Source organism: Mobula hypostoma, chromosome 2 (genome assembly GCF_963921235.1).
Source record: "Mobula hypostoma chromosome 2, sMobHyp1.1, whole genome shotgun sequence".
NCBI lineage: Eukaryota > Metazoa > Chordata > Chondrichthyes > Myliobatiformes > Myliobatidae > Mobula > Mobula hypostoma.
In genome coordinates, this window is record NC_086098.1 from 171,367,826 (window position 1) to 171,378,311 (window position 10,486).

General features: G+C 48.6%; 1 long non-coding RNA gene across 1 annotated transcript in view; it reads right to left on the bottom strand.

The window, feature by feature from the left end:
• The window catches only part of LOC134360057 (uncharacterized), a 47,363-nt gene extending 42,094 nt beyond the window's left edge, over positions 1 to 5,269 (bottom strand). Inside the window, exon 1 of the long non-coding RNA XR_010021241.1 lies at positions 5,159 to 5,269. This is a non-coding gene — a long non-coding RNA (uncharacterized LOC134360057). The remainder of the gene's footprint in view (positions 1 to 5,158) is intronic.
• Between the last annotated feature and the right edge of the window lie 5,217 nt (positions 5,270 to 10,486).

Consider the following 10,486-nt stretch of genomic DNA (forward strand, 5'->3'; position numbering starts at 1 on the left):
TCTCTATCCTCCTCCTCCTCCCCATCTCCATTAATTCTTCCCTCCTCCTTGTCTCCCTCTCCATCTTTTCCCCCTCCTGCTCCCCCTATCCATCCTCTTCTCCTTCCTCCTCCTCTCCATCCTCTCCTCCCTCCTGCACCCTCTCTCCATCCACAACTTACTCCATCTCCCCTGCCCCATCCTCTCCTCCTTCCTCTTACTCCGGTTCTCCATCTTCTCCTCCCTTCCCCTCTCCCTCTCTAGCCTCTACTCCCTCCTCCTCCCCCTCACATTCCTCTCTTTCCTCTTTTCTTCTCCATCCTCTTCTCCTTCTCCTCCAATCCTCCTCCCATCCTCTCCTCCCCTCTCCATCCTCTCCTCCACCCCTCCATCCCATCCTCCCTCCTATTCCTTCCCCTTTGCCAACCTGTACTCCTTCTTCCTCCTCCTTCCCTACTCGATCTTCTCCATCCTTCTCTCCTCCCCTCTCCATTCACTCCTCCCTCATCTTCTCCATCTCCATCCTTTCCTCCCTCCTCCACCCCATCCACTCTCCTCCAGTCCCTCTAGATTCCTCCTCCTCCTTCTCTCCAACCTCTCCTCTCCTCCACTTCCCCCACCCCATCCTCTTCTTCCTCTTCCTCCCACTTTCCATCCTCTCCTCCCTCCCGTACTCCTGTTCTCCATCTTCTCCTCCCTCCTCCTCCCTTCCACATTCCACTCCTTCCTTCTCTATCTCTTTTTCCTCCTCCAGTCCATCTCCCTCTTGCTCCTCCCACTCTCCATCCTCTCCTCCCTCCTCCTCTTTCCCCCTCCGTCCTCACCTCACTCCTCATCCTCCTCTCTCCATATTCTCCTCCCTCCTCCCCCTCTCCATTCTCTCTTCCTTCCTCTACCCGTCACAATCTTCTCACTTCCCTACTCCCCCTCCTTGCTCTGCTCCCTCTCCTAACCTTCTCCATACTTCCCTCCCTCTTCCTCTTCCCCCTCCATCCTCTCGTCCATCCCATTCTCCCTCCTCCCCTTCCCTTTTCCATCTTGTACTCCCTCCCCCTCCTTCTCTTCTACATATTCGCTACCCTCCTCTCCTCCTTCATTCCTATCTGCATCCTCTCCTCCCTCCTCCACCAACTTTTCATCCTCTCCTCTTGCCCCCCTACATCCTAACCACCCTCTTCCTGCTCTCTAACCACTATTTACTCCATCTCCACTTCTTGCCATCCTCCAGTTCCTCCTCCTCACCATCTCCATCCTCCAGTACCACCTCCTCCACCTCTCCAACCTCTCTCCCTCATCCACCTCCACCACCCCATCCTCTCCTCCCTCCATCTCCCACTTTCCATCCTTTCCTCCCTCCTCCTACTCCCATTCTCCATCTTCACCTCCCTCTCTCCATTCTCTCTTCCCTCCACCCCCCTCACAATCTTCTCACCTCCCTACTCCCTCTTCTTGTTCTCCTCCTTCCTCCTAACCCTCTCCATACTCCCCTCCCTCCCCTCTTCCCCTCTGCTCTTACACCTCTCTCGATCCCATCCTCCCTCCAACCCCTCCCCTTTATCATCCTGTACTCCCTCCTCCTCCCTCCATACTCTCCTTCCTCCTCCTTCTCTCTCCATTCTTTCTTCTCTCCTCCTTGTCCCCCTCGCCATTCACTTCTCCTCCTTCCCCCTCCATCCTCTCTTCCTTTCTCCTCCCCATCTCCATTTATAACTCCCTCCTCTGCCCTCCCTCTCTATCCTCTCTTCTTACCTCCTCCCTCTCTCCATCCCCTCCTCACTCCTCCTCCCCGTCCATTCTCTCCTCTCTCCTCCATCTCCTCCTTCTCCTCCCCATCTCCATTTACAACTTCCTCCTCTGCCCTCCCTCTCTATCCTCTCCTCTCACCTCCTCCATCTCTATCCCCTCACCTCCTCCCTCTCTCCAACCTCTGTTCCCACCAACTCACCCTTCTATGGATCCTTCCACTCTCTCATCCCCATCTCCAACTTCTTTTCTGTCCTCTACCCCCTCTCCATCCTATCCTCCCTCTTCCTCCTTCCCTTCTCCATCATCTCTACTCTCCTCCTCCTCCCCTCCATCCTCTCCTCCTTCCTCCTTCCCCTCTCCATCGTCTCCTCCCTCCTCCTCCTTCCCTTCTCCATCTTCTCTACCCTCTTCTTCCTCTGCCTTCATCCTCTCCTCTCTCCTCATCCCACATCCACTCTCCATTATTTCCTCTCTCCTCCTCCTCCTCCTCCTCCCCTTCCCACCTTCTACAACACTCTTCGCCCACTCCCCACTCCATATCAGTTCATTCTACCACCCATTTTCTATAGAACCTCCCTCACCTTCCACACAGCAGCTGGGGATGGGTGATAAATGTGGTTTTGTTACCACCATCCAGATCCCATCAGTGAATAAACCTCCTCTGTCCCCTCCTTCTCTCTCTCACTTTCTCCCCCACAGAAACCAACCCTGTTCTCCATTCTCACTCCATTCCTTCTGTCTATCTCCCTCCACTCCCCATTCCTAAACCACCCCACTTTAACCAGGCCTCCCTCTCCACTTCAACCAAGTCTCCCTCTCCACTTCAACCAAGCCTCCCTCCCCACTTCAATCAGGCCTCCCTCCCCACTTCAATCAGGCCTCCCTCCCCACTTCAACCAGGCCTCCCTCTCCACTTCAACCAAGTCTCCCTCTCCACTTCAACCAAGCCTCCCTCCCCACTTCAATCAGGCCTCCCTCCCCACTTCAACCAGGCCTCCCTCTCCACTTCAACCAAGCCTCCCTCTCCACTTCAACCAAGCCTCCCTCCCCACTTCAATCAGGCCTCCCTCCCCACTTTAACCAGGCCTCCCTCTCCACTTCAACCAAGCCTCCCTCTCCACTTCAATCAAGCCTCCCTCTCCACTTCAACCAGGCCTCCCTCTCCACTTCAACCAAGCCTCCAATCAGGCCTCCCTCCCCACTTCAATCAGGCCTCCCTCTCCATTTCAATCAGGCCTCCCTCCCCACTTCAACCAGGCCTCCCTCCCCACTTCAACCAGGCCTCCCTCTCCACTTCAACCAAGCCTCCAATCAGGCCTCCCTCCCCACTTCAACCAGGCCTCCCGAAGCCAGATTTATTGCTACAAGCAGTGAAACTCTGCTCCCGAAAATATAACCCCAGCATCCTTCCATTCATCGTGTTCTGCTTCTAAACCTGGAGTTAGGAGTCTTCACGTCTGAGGTAGAACAAGTAATAGACACAACCAGCGCTGGTGGATGGGGATATCCGGATGCCCACGTACTCGATGAAGTGACAGTGAGCCTGTGTTTGCAGGAATGTCAGTCACCCGGAGACTCTCTGAATTCTGACATTCAGGAGCAAGTTGATTTGCAGCACCGGTTGTCTGCTCTGTGTCTGAACTCCTACAGAATTGTGAAGGTCGCACTGAGGTGGAGATGTTTAAACAAAGTCAGTATGTTTCTCTTCACTGTCAATAAACTGACTGTCAACGTTAGCATCTCTAATTGGCATTGACACCCGAAGTTCCTGGTGTGTGTGTGTGTGTGTGTGTGTGTGTGTGTGTGTGTGTGTGTGTGTGTGTGTGTGTATGTGTGTGTGTGTGTGTGTGTGTGTGTGTCTGGTGTCTGCCACTGTATGTATCTGCATTCTGTTCTTGTATGCATGAGTAGGTGTACGTGTGTGCATTTCTGGTTGTGTATGTGTGTGCACACAAGTGCAGGTACATGCATGTGACCAATGTATTTGTGTTGGTTCAGTGTGCATATTTGTGTGCAAGTGTATGGCATGTGAATCAAGTGCATGTAGAGTACATGCGAGGTTGTGTGCATGAGTCTGTGTGAGAGACGGCTGATAGGAATATGGATGTGTTTGTATGTCAGTGTGTGTGGACATGTGGTGAATGAGTCTACTCCTGTGTATGTACGACCTATGTAGGTATATGGGGATCTGTGTAATGGGGATGTGTGTTGGCATGTGCACATATACAGCTAAGTATTTGAGGTGACGGAGAAGTGTATATGTACCTGTGGGTATAATGAAGGGCATGGGTGTGGTAGAGTGTAAAATGTGGATGTGGGTATCTGATGGATGTAGGGCTATGTGTGATGCGTGTGTCTAGTCATGTCTGGATGCATTGTGAGTTTCTTGGGCTGCGTATCCATAGGTGTGTCAGAATGTGTGTTATATCTGTGGGGTGTATGCTTGAGCGTGCATGTGGAAAGTGTGTGTGTGAGAGAGAGAGAGAGTCTATGTGTGTATGTGCGTGTGTGTTTCTGTTTATGTGTGAGTGTGAGTCTATGTGTGTGAGTATGTGAATGTGTGTGTGTGTGTGTGTGTGTGTGTGTGAGAGAGAGAGAGAGAATCTATGTGTGTATGTGCATGTATGTGTTCCTGTATATGTGTGAGTCTGTGTGTGTGTGTGTGTGTGTGTGTGTGAGAGAGAGAGAGAGAATCTATGTGTGTATGTGCATGTATGTGTTCCTGTATATGTGTGAGTCTGTGTGTGTGTGTGTGTGAGAGAGAGAGAATCTATGTGTGTATGTGCATGTATGTGTTTCTGTATATGTGTGATTGTGAGTCTGTGTGAGTATGTGAGTGTGTGTGTGCGAGTGTGTGTGTGTGAGAGAGAGAGAGTGTGTGTGCAGTTTAGAGTTGTGCTTCGATGTGCATAGAAAAGTGAGGTATATGAAGCTAGCAAGTACCAATATTGTAGAGAGAGAGAGAGAGAGAAGGAGAAAGAGAAAGAGAGAGCGAGAAATAAAAAGAGAGAGATGGAGAGAAAGAGAAAGAGGAAGAGAGAATGAAAAAAGGAGAAAGAGAGAGAGAAAGAAAGAAAAAGGGAGAGAGGGATGGTAGGAGAAAGAGGAAAAGACAAAGACAGAGAGAGAGAGAGAGAGAGAGAGAGAGCGAGAGAGAGAGAGAGAGAGAGAACAATGACAGCCTCTGATTTCAGTCCACAAATGATTGCAGGTTGCCGGCTCCATCCCTTGCAGATTCCTCCAACGTGTGGGAGAGCCGGCTGGAGATCATTGCTGGTTGTACCCAGATCCAGGAGAATAAATGGCAGAGCAACCCAGATCTCTTTGTCACAAGCCGCTTCTGTGCTGCAAGGCTGCTGAACCATCTTTTCGCACAGGGTAAATCCTCCTCGACGGTTGTGGCACTAATTCCAATAAGGTTTCACTGCTGTACCTTCACGGGTGGCCGTCGGACAGTTGCTACTTCACTCGTGCCGAGGCTGCCCGGTGTCTGGGTGGGATTACGGCTCCCGAGGTGAGTGGTGATACTGCTCTCCCCTCTCCAGCCCATCCGCCTTGCCTCTGAGCTGATGCTCGTTGCTGCTGTTCTGACGCAGGGTCTCTGCTGCAGGAAGGCAGAACACAGTTCCAGCTCTGGAGGAGACACGAGCTCAGTGCGTGACACGGCCAGTCAGCTGAGAGTCGGCAGCGCTGCCTCTCGTCTGGGTGCAGCCCACCCTCATCCTGAGGCACACATGTTCACACACTCACACGCTCAAATGCGTCATTCTCAGCTTTGCACACATATACATGTACAAACGTATGACTAGATGGAAATAGACAGGTGCACAAATGCAGAAACACACCCACACACACACGTACAAACAAACATGAACACACAAGCACACATACACATAAACACACATACATGCTCAAACACACATGCACACAAGCAGACATATTTTAGGATGGCCCATTAGTGTAGTGGTTAGCACAACACTTTACTGTACAGGAGACCCGCGTTCAATTCCCGCTGCTGCTGTAAGGAGTTTGTACGTTCTCCCCGTGACCGTGTAGGTTTCCTCTGGGTGCTCCGGTTCCCTCCCACAGTCCAAAGGCGTACTGATTGGCAGGTCTTTGCAAATTTTCCCATGATTAGGTTAAGGTTAAATCAGGAGATTGCTGGACTGTGCGACTGGAAGGGACGGAAGGGCTTGTTCCACACTGTCTCAATAACTAAATAAATAAATGTGCACACACTAACACACATGTCCACACATGCACACACTCACACACTCACACACACAAACTCATAATCTCAAACTGTGCAGATGAGGTGGCATGAAGACACGGGCTTGCACAAGAGTACGTGTGTGCATCATTGTGAGTGTGCAAGTGTGTAACCAAGGTGTGAACGTGCATGCGGCAGTGAACGGCGAGTTTAGTTGGCAAGAGACAAACGTCTAATTTATTAGACTTCAAATGGGTTCAAGTGGTCCCACTTACTACCAGAGAATGTATACAATACGCAACCTGAAATACTGGTCTTTGCAGACATCCGTGTAAAACAGAACCCCAAAAGAATGAGTGGCAGAAAATCATTGGAACCCCAAAGCCCCCACTGCAGCAAACCATCAACACATCAACCTCCCCCCTTCCCCAGACACCCGTTCCAGCAAAAAGCATCAGCGCCCAGCACCCAGCATCAGTCACAGAGCACCCACAGAGAGACCATGATCTGCAGTCAACAAGAACTATTGCTAGCCTGACAGTTCAACATGCCACAGGCTCTCTTTCTCTCTAACAAGGGACAGAGAGGTGTCACCAATTTCGCAGCAAAATGGGGAGACTAGCAATCACCGTTACGGTACTAAAAGCGTCGCTTTTTATTCTGAGATTCTCCAACTCAAGAATCGGCAGTGAACTTTCCCCACTGTCGAGAGAAGGAGAGAGAGAGAGAGAAAGAGAGAGAGTGTGATTGCTCAGCTACAAAGACCGTCCACACATCTGCACAATCCTGATGTTCCTTCTCCTGAGACGCCTCAAATGGCCACACCGGCCTGGAGTCAGTCACCCAGAGGGCCGGTCAAGGCCACACCGGCCTGGAGTCAGTCACCCAGAGGGCCGCACAAGGCCACACCGGCCTGGAGTCAGTCACCCAGAGGGCCGCACAAGGCCACACCGGCCTGGAGTCAATCACCCAGAGGGCCGCACAAGGCCACACCGGCCTGGAGTCAGTCACCCAGAGGGCCGCACAAGGCCACACCGGCCTGGAGTCAGTCACCCAGAGGGCCACACAAGGCCACACCGGCCTGGAGTCAGTCACCCAGAGGGCCGCACAAGGCCATACTGGCCTGGAGTCAGTCACCCAGAGGGCCGGTCAAGGCCACACCTAGAGACTGTCACAAAATGGCCGATCAGTGAGCTCCAGGAGCGGGAGCTCATCCGCCTTGCAATAACTCCGTTTTAAGTACCGTTGCAGATCAGAGACCTCGACAGAACCCCAGCCACCTAGAAAAGGGAAAAAAAAAGAGACATTAAAAGGAGAAATTTAAGCTGCTTTTGGCAGATGAGCTTGAAGGGGCAGCCATTTGGCACCATCTTAACTCTGTTTACTTCAGAATAACTCTCCAACCTTCAAAAAATGCAAGGGCTTGTGCATTTGAAAATGAGACTCTGTGCACACATGTGTACTCATGAGAATGTGTGTGCTTGCACGTGTATGAATACAGGTGCATGTGCATAAGCAGGGACATGAAGTCTGTATGTGTGGGCAGGGACACCCACAGATTCACACACATGCCCACACTCATAGCGCATGATCGTGCTCTCTCTCTCTTCCTCTCTTGCTCGCTCTCTCTCTCTCTCTTCCCCTCTATCTCTCTCTCTCTCTCCCCCATCTCTCTCTCCCCTTCTCTCTCTCTCCCCCTCCCCCTCTCTCCCTCTATCTTTCTCTCCCTCTATCTCTCTCTCCCTCTCTCTCTCTCTATCTCTCTCTTTATATATCTCTCTCTTTCCCTCAATCTCCCTCTCTATCTTTCTCTCTCTGTATCTCTCATTTGCTTACACATGGAAATTCACAAACACATACACACTAACCCTGAATCCTGTCTTTCTCTAACCCTTCTGCCACTAATCCCCTGCATATTTTTCTGTAATCGGATTGCCTCAGTCTGATTATAAGCAAAGAATTGGTAACATTCCCAATAAATTATCCAAATTGTTAAGGAGATTCCATGGATCTGCCTGTGCATTGTTGTATCTACGTATATTCAGAATATATCCCAGGGTGAAAATGGTTAATATAAGAGGGATACACTTGAAATATTGTTTTCAGTTCTAGTCACCTCATTATAGGAGGGATGTTAAAGCTTTAGAGAGGGTGTAGAGGAGATTTACCAAGATATTGTCTGGATTAGAGTGCATGTCTTATAATGAAATGTTGAGCGAGCTAGGGCATTTTCTTTGGAATGGAAAAGAATGAGAGATGAGAATCAGAATCAGGTTTATTATCACCGGCATGTGACGTGAAATTTGTTAACTTAGCAACAGCAGTTCAATGCAATACATAATCTGGCAGAGAGAAAAATAATAACAATAAATAACATAAAACATAATAAATAAACAAGTAAATCATTTACATATATTGAATAGAGTTTTAAAAATGTGCAAAAACAGAAATACTGTATATTAAAAAAGTGAGGTAGTGTCCAAAGCTTCAATGTCCGTTTAGGAATCAGATGGCAGAGGGGAAGACGCTGTTCCTGAATCGCTGAGTGTGTGCCTTCAGGCTTCTGTACCTCCTACCTGATGGTAACAGTGAGAAAAGGACATGCCTGGGTGCTGGATGTCCTTAATAATGGATGCTGCCTTTCTGAGACACCGCTTTCTAAAGAGGTCCCGGGTACTTTGTAGGCTAGTGCCCAAGATGAACTAGATTTGCAACCTTCTGCAGCTTCTTTTGGTCCTGTGCCTCCATACCAGACAGTGATGCAGCCTGTCAGAATGCTCCCCATGGTACAATAGAAATTTTTGAGTGTATTCGTTGACATGCCAAATCTCTTCAAACTCCTAATAAAGTATAGCCGCTGTCTTGCCTTCTTTATGACTACATCGAGTTGCCCTGAAACCCCGGCTTATTTTTCTGTAATCAGATTGTCCCAGATTGATTATTAGCAAAGAATTAGTAACATTCCCAATAAAATATCGGAACTGTTAAGGAGATACTGTAGATCTGCCTGTTCACTGTTACATTCTGAACCCAATCTTTGTTTTGAGGAGTTTCTTCTGTTGTCATTTGCCATGACTGAGACAAACTTTGAGCCAGGGTCAATGAGTAACAACATGGGGCTTGGGACTGGAGGAATAGGTTAAGAGTACCATCTTTGGGAACCCTTTTACACTGGAAAGAAAGACAGCAAAGTATGGTCTGGTCCCTGGAAGAATAATCCGCCAAACATTTTAAATTGGCATCTGAGAGGGTGCTGCTGTGTGCCACATTGGCTAGGATGTTGGTCTTAAACAGATAAATTCAAAGATTCAAGATTCAACATAGATTAAATATCAAAGTATGTATGCAGTATACAACTGTGAAATTCTTCTTCCCACGGACAGCCACAAAACAAAGAAAACCATGGAAGCCAATTGAAACCCCAATGCACAAGAACGAACCGCGCAAACAGTACAAAAGAACAAGCGAAAGCCAAAGAATTTAAAACATCAAATCATAAGTCATCGAAACATTCCAGAAATATTCAAAGCGACACACACAAAATGCTGGAGGACATGCAGCTTCTATGGAAAAGAGTAAACAGTCAATGTTTCGGGCCGAGACCCTTCATTGGAACTTCCTCATGTCAGAAATATTCAGTTCAGTTCAATCCAGCGTGGGGTTAATTGCACAGATGAGCTACTGAAGACTGTGAGAGGGTGTCAGTCCAAGAGTACAGAATCTGCATAACGTTGGGATAGTTGTTTGGGAACAAGAGACATGATAGTAAGGGAAGAACCCATTGATTGACAGATGGACTGATAAATATACAGGATATAACAATGGAATACTGGAATTACTTGAATCCTTCCTAGATTTTCTGGTTTCTGTCAGTGATGGTGGTACGCTAGTGAGTAACAGAGTATGATCAAAAAATAAGAGGTTCTGTAGATGCTGGAAAGATTGAACACAGGAGGAGTTCAGTAGCTCAGGGAACATCTATGGAGGGAATAAACAGCTGATGTTTTGGGCAGAGAACATTCTTCAGGGGATCTTGTCCTGAAATATCAACTGTTTATTCCCCTCCATACATGTAACTGACATGAAGTTAGGTGGAGGGGTAGGTGGTGCTGAGGAAGCAATGTGATTGCAGCAGGACTTAGACAAGTTGGAAAAATGGGCCAAAAAGTGGCGGATGGAAAATTGTGTTGGGAAATGTATGATAATGCATTTTGGTAAAAGGAACAATAGTGCAGACTATTAGCTAAATGGGGAGAAGGTTCAAACATCAGAGGTGCAGAGGGACTTAGGAGTCCTCGTGCAAGACTCCCAGAAGGTTAATTTACAGGTTGAGTCTGTGGTAAAGAAGGCAAATGCAATGTTGGCATTTATTTCAAGGGGAAGAGAATATAAAAGCAAGGAGATAATGCTGAGCCTTTATAAGACACTAGTCAGGCCACACTTGGAGTATTGTCAACAGTTTGGGACCCCTTATCTCAGAAAGGATGTGTTGTCATTGGAGGGAGTCCAGAGGAGGTTCACAAGGATGATTCTGGGAATGAAGGGGTTAAC